This window comes from Cinclus cinclus, chromosome 13 (assembly GCF_963662255.1).
Source record: "Cinclus cinclus chromosome 13, bCinCin1.1, whole genome shotgun sequence".
Classification (NCBI taxonomy): Eukaryota; Metazoa; Chordata; class Aves; order Passeriformes; family Cinclidae; genus Cinclus; species Cinclus cinclus.
The window spans coordinates 919,331-926,022 of record NC_085058.1 but is presented as its reverse complement, the minus strand read 5'-3'; positions in this window follow the sequence as shown (position 1 = coordinate 926,022).

The window sequence follows — 6,692 nt, the reverse complement described above, 5'->3', positions numbered from 1 at the left end:
TTCCCCAGTTCATATTGCCTTATGGGTCTGTCTGGCTGCAATGTGGAAAGTATGCAGCACCTACAGATATTTACAGAGGTGTATGGATAGAAATGAAGCAGAAGGAAGTCATTCCCAGAGTCAGAAAGTGACAGCCAGCATGGGGACTGCCAGCACCCTGCCCCACTCACTCTTCTGGCTTGCCAGCTTAGAACCCAGACCAGTGCAAAGGCCAGTGAAATGCCTCTGTCTTCTCTATAGCAAGGCTTTAGTCTGGCTGCTCCTAGCTCGAGCCAACACCATGACCATGTGTGGTGAGTAAAGCAGACAGCAGAGGCCAACAACAAAAATGATCCTGTTATTCTGAGGAGTATTTCTGGCAGGATCCAGGGGTGCAAAGCAGTGAGGAGAAAGCTGTGTTCCACCTTTAGTGGAATGCCTCACTTTGCTGTACTCTATTTTGTGACTTGTTTGCTTGAGCCTTTTTTTAACCATGCTTTTGGGCTTTTCAATGTGTGCAGACAGGACAAATATAGTGACTTACAAGCATATACCTATTATTTAGTTGTTATATAAAGCCCACCTGAGCACACCATGAATTCACATTTTAGGTTTGCTGGAAACTTCTGCTGGAAATTTGTCCTGGGCTCTTGCTACCTTGCAAGGATCCGTTCTCATATCCTCCCCCTCTCCCTCCCCCAAGCAAATCCTAATCTTGTTTTAAAATTACTACATAGAAGCCCTGTTAGTCACAGCAGTGATCACAAGAAAACATTTTGCCTTTGAAATTCTTATTTCATGCAACTCTCCTAGGTAACCTTTCATAACAGAGGGTACCATTTGTGCTTGTCATGTGGTGCCAGGGTCACCATCCTGTTGGTGACAAGGAAATTTGTTGGAGCCTATTTTAGATAGCAGATCTTCTTGCACAGCATTCATAGCCATCCCAGTGAACAACACAGCCCACTCCCCTGCATAGGCCCCAGGAGCACACTCCCATCTGAGGTGACTCCTGCCCTCATCCACAGAATGAGCCATGTCCTTGCAGAGTGTGCAGCAACCATGCCCTACAGGCCAAAGCAGCATATCCACCTCTGAGAACCTCTGTGAAGTCATATTATCTATTACCACAAAGAAACTTCATTACCTTTGTTACATAATCAGTTTGTTATTCACTACATACATTCCCCACGTGCAACTAAGCAGATACTTAACACGTCTTTTTCTCAGAAACTGAATGCAGTGCCTTGAATTTACCTGGCAATATATTTGTCCTTTGGATTCACCTGCATGCCAAGTTTAGTAATATTTCTAGCTGGTTACAGTAACAGACACTGTAAACACAGCATTCAGTCTGCTTCTTTTATGGGTGCTGTCTAACCTATTCTAAGCATCATAGTTTAGTCTTCTGTTTAAACACAAGTTGGGTTTTCCCAACAGCTGGGACCTGAAGTCAAGTTGCTTTACAGTCGTGTTTTACTGTAATAGGTTAATTTCAGTCCAGAAATTCAAGAGAAACTAATCCTTCTGAAGACATACACTGTACAAAATCAATACATGCACTCAGAGGGAGCTTTCGATTTGTGCCTGATGTGATCTTACATGCTCCTATAAATCTGTTTGAAAGCTGACTTCAGGGAAGACAAGCACTAAATCTGAATATGAGTTTGAATAGAAAAAAATTAATTGGAGAAATTGATTTGAATTTGTGCAAGGTCACACAACAGTGCCTGACCTTCTCTTACAGGAAATCCTGGAGTGTTGCTCTGCTCAGTCTGCCAGCTCCCAGCTTATTTAGTATCTTCTTCAGAACGTGCAAGAACTCTTGAATATGGCTTCATTGGGCTACTCTTCCATACCAGAAATTTCTTTCATAAGGGCATAATATTTTGGGGAGGCCAGATGGGAAATTGCTAACATATAGGGAATTTCAAAAGGCAGAATAATTTAGAAGGTGGAGCACTGGCTTTATGAATTCCTGCTCTAACTCTATAGCTTGCAATGATCAGGGATCAGGATCTTGGTTTTGTGCATCATCTGTAGTATGGAAGGGTTTTTTAAAAAGCAGTTCTTACCTTGAAAACTTGCAGAGGTAATGAAAATGAGGCAAAACCAAAATGAAAACACAGCAGAAAAATATCTACCATTATGCACTGTGCCTCTGGATGCACATTCAGATGTGATATAAGCAAAGATACTGGACAATTTCCTGAATTTCACAGTAACTTAGAAATGTTGTTTTGAAAGACTGAAAGGCTTGAAGGAAGATTATGTCAAGGGATAAAGGAACTTGCTTGTGATACAAATCATAAAATCCTATAATTTGGAAACAGCCGGTTTAACAATAGAGTGGCCTTTCTAAGTGAATCAGAGTCAAAAAGAAGACAACAAATACTGCAGCTCTGAACAATGTATTTATCTACACAATTAAAGAATCTGAGAGAATGGACTAAATGGCAGCATGCACTAACATTTCAAACATGGACATCAAGGTTTATAATCCAGCACAGTTCAGTGTGAAAGCAGGCTCAATGTCAAGGCTGTCTAGTGTCCCTCATGCAAACTGCCTGACACCCAAGACTCCTCAAGCAGTGTTATGGTTTCTGAGACAACTGTGCTACATCTGTCTGTCAGTGCTCTGACCTTCCTCAGACAGCTCTGGGGTTAAACTTTTTTCTTACAGACAGCAATTACATGGATTTGTATTTGAGCCTTGCGTCCAGGCACTCTTACTGGGCCCCATGGCCAGGAGTTCCCCCAGCACCCACCAGCCTCCCAAACTGGGGAGTTGGTGCAACCCCATGAGATGGCCCTAGGACCCAGACTGGTTTTAGTTACTGCAGATAGTAATTGCTTCTTTTGGATCCAACTGACCCTCTTTGCTTTCTGTTTACAGCATGCAAGGGGGTCCATAGTCTTTTGTTATAGTCATTTGTCCACATGTTTGCTAAAAGGCTTTTCAAATAAATGCAGTTTCAGCATCTCCTCCAACTTTTGGCACTGGTCACATCAGAACAGAATCACAGAATCACAGAATGAACTAGGCTGGAAAAGACCTTTGAGATTATCAAGTCCAACCTATGACCTAACACCTGCTCATCAACTAAACCATGACACTGAGTGCTACATCCAGTCTTTTTTTAAAGTCACATCCAGGAATGGTGAATCCACCGTCTCCTTGGGCAGATGGTTCCATTGCCCAATCACTCTTTTAGTGAAGAATTTTCTTCTAACATCTAACCTTAACTTCCTTGGTGCAGCTTAAGGCTGTCCTCTTGTTCTGTCAGTGGTTGTCTGGGAGAGGAGCCTGACCCCCACCTTTCAGGGACTACAACCACCTTTCAGGGAGTTATAGACAGTGATGAGGTCTTCCCTGAGCCTCCTTTTCTCCAGGCTAAACAACCCCAGCTCCCTCAGTCATTCCTCACAGGGCTTGTGTTCCAAGCCCCTCACCAGCCTTGTTGCCCTCATCTGGATGTGCTCAAGCATCTCAACATCCTTCCTAAACTGAGTGGCCCAGAACTGGACACAACACTCAAGGTGCAGCCTTTGTAACCCACGCTGAGTACATTAGTGTACAAGCACTTCAGCTAGGCTTCTGATTACACCCTTGACTCTGGCTTACCACCCTTGGGTTTGCTTGTGGAGAGCCCAGTTTGCATCCTTTTCCCACTTTGAACCTAGTTTAAAGCCCTCTCACGGAGTTGGACCAATTCATGGGCTAGAATCCTTTTGCCCTTAACAGAGAGCTGGAGTCCATCTGGCTCCAGCAGGTCAGATGCCATAAAAGTTACCCCATGATCAAAGAACCTAAAAGTCTGCTGATGGCACCAGGCCTTAAGCCACTTGTTGATAATGCGGATTCTCCTGTTCCTTTCATCATTTGCCCTGCCACTGAAGGCACCGATGAGAACACTACCTGTGCTCCTGCCCCATCAACCAACTGACTCAGAGCCCTGAAGTCCCTTTTAATTACCCTGGTGCCATGCCCAGGGTAGCCAGCCTGGAGTACCAGCAATGGGTAATAATCAGAGGGCTGCATCAGCCCACGAAGTCTCTCAATGCTATCCCATACCCAGGCCCCAGGGAGGCAGCACACCTCCCTGTAGGATGGGTCCAGTTGACATATGGGGCTCTCTGTTCCCCTCAGAAGGGAGTCACCCACTACAACTGCCCTTCTTTTCTTTTTAATGCCAGAGGTAATGGTCCATCTGACAGATGGAGTGTAATTGGGAGGCTCTTTGAGCAGGTTATTTTCTTCTGTGTCATCTGGCTGACCCTCTGGATCCAGGGCCTCATACCTATTCTGTAGTGGCACCTAGGTAGTTGATTTGGGTTGTGAGGAATTTTCATTACCTCTTCAAGGAGGGACCCATTTCTACTCGCCTTAATCAGCTAGATCTCCTGCCTAATGGTGGGAGGCATGGGAGTCCTCTGACTTCTGGTGGACTTCTCTCAGGGATAGAAGGGTGACACTCCACCAGTATATTTCCCTTTCACTTTCCCTAAAAGACCTTAGTCTTTCTACCTCCTCCTTAAGCTTGGCCACCAGACAGAAGAGATCATTCACCTGTTCACAGCATAGGCAGGAGTCTTTTGCACCATTCCCCTGGTGCTAGTGACAGGCTCAAACACTTCTTACAGGAAGGGGTGTGGACAGATGCATACTCCTTGGAGGGTTCTGCTTGGGTTGGTACACTTTTACTAGCTATAGCAATAGCTTTCAGTCATGTGGAGATCATTGCTGAAAAAAACACAAAACCCACCAACCAAGCAACCAAACCCCAACACAAAATAAAAAGCCCTCTAGCAGGAGGGTGACTGTAACACTGGCTGCACAAACTGCCACACAAGATGCCATGCCATGCTCTCAAAGATGTGCCATGCCTTCAAAGATGTGCCATGCCCTCAAAGACGTGCTCCAGGTCACAGCACTCCCTAGAGCGTTCTTTGAATTGCACTACTGAAGGCCACAGGACACCTCACCCAGTGCCTGAATGGCTGGCGAGAGGACCTTATTTTCTGTTTTATTACAGCTTCATCTCTGAAGTTAAACACACCAGGAAGAGGGAGGGAGTGTAGTCAGTCAAATGCTCATAGAATTTCCAAGTGAAAACTCCAAATATACTCCCTAATGAGAATGCCTCATCTCACCCATTTTCTTTGAACTTGTCCTGTACACTTTCTGCTATCACATCAGTCTTTGCATTACTACTGCCTTGGCTAAACACCACTAAGTTTAGGGGACAGTGCAAGTTAGAGACTGATAAACATACACTGCAGATTTTCAGCCTGACTTTTCACTCTTGGGATGCAAATCTACTACTTCTCATGAGCCCCCTCCCCAGTCCATGAAAACACTGCTCTGTCTCTGCCTTGGCCTGGTGCAGAAATGAAAACTGACTGCTAGCAACCTAAAATTTCTTAAAACCAGCATAAATGCAATCCCTGTGTGGTTTGTGCAGAACACACACACTGTGTCAGGGAGCTTTTTTCCTCTTTTTCCATGGCTTATATTTGGGAAGCAAAGAGCTTTCTCCCTGGCCAGCCTTGAAAGCATAGCACTGCATGAAATTCCTCTTATAGATGCCAAAAGGGCTTGGGCTGTAGCAGGAACTTGGGGAGGAGAGGTACAGATATTGTGAAAATGCAAAAATGGTCTGAGAGAGATACTAAAAATCAGAGCATACTTCACCATGGTCAATTTTCAAGAACACTGGCAGAAAATATGAAGGAAGGAGATAAGAAAGCACTGTTTGGCAGATAGTTCAGTCCATACACTCCTACACAACAGTGTCGTTTTGTAGAGCAGGTAATTTTCAGCTCTTGATACTAACCTTAGCAACTTGTCAGACAGGCTGCTAGCTATGTGAAGGCTGATGAGAAAACCACTTATCCTACAGAAACCTACAAAATGGTGTTTCCAAATTTCTGTCAGGTTAGGAAGGTCCTGCATGCAGCAACAGATGTGCGCTGATACCCCTCATGCTGAACAAACTCAGCATGCCTTTTGTACCAATGTGGTAGACAGTGTCCCTCTGCTTTGGACAATGGCACTTGCAAAGTCATGTTAAAAACATTTTCTCTATGGCTTACACCCTCTTCCTCTTGATTACAGCTGTCTGAACTGAAACACTCAGAATTACAATCTAGTTTACAAAATGCTAAGGAGAAGTATGAGAGGAAGTGTTCTCAACAACAGCTGCTTTCTAAAAGGCTACAGGACATTAATTAGTTGCTGCTGCTCCCTGCAGACTTACCGAGACTGCATTGAGGACTGGGCTATGTGTAAACAGCAGCAATAGACCAGAACCATGCTTTACAGCAGACCCCTGCCTGGGATCTAGATAGAAGCGAGCCATGCTCCAGTCAACTTTCCTTCCTCTTATCAGCCTCATAAATGGTAGGACAAAATAAGCACATCTAATAACATTGAGCAATTACACAGTAGTTGATCAATAAAAATGGTGCAAATCAAGTTTGACCAGTCAATGCTAATACATGATAAAGTTGTAACTGGTATGTAGCAAGCTGCTAGTAACAATTATAAATAATAAGGTACTCAAAACCAATAGTCTCTTCAATCCCACCTTTTTCTCCTCAGCTATCCTCACTTTAAGAGTTTATTCCTCAGTCACTGACAGGAGAGGACATTACCTTATACCCTGTGCTCCTCTTTACCCCTCTCCATATATGTCCTGAATATTATCAGA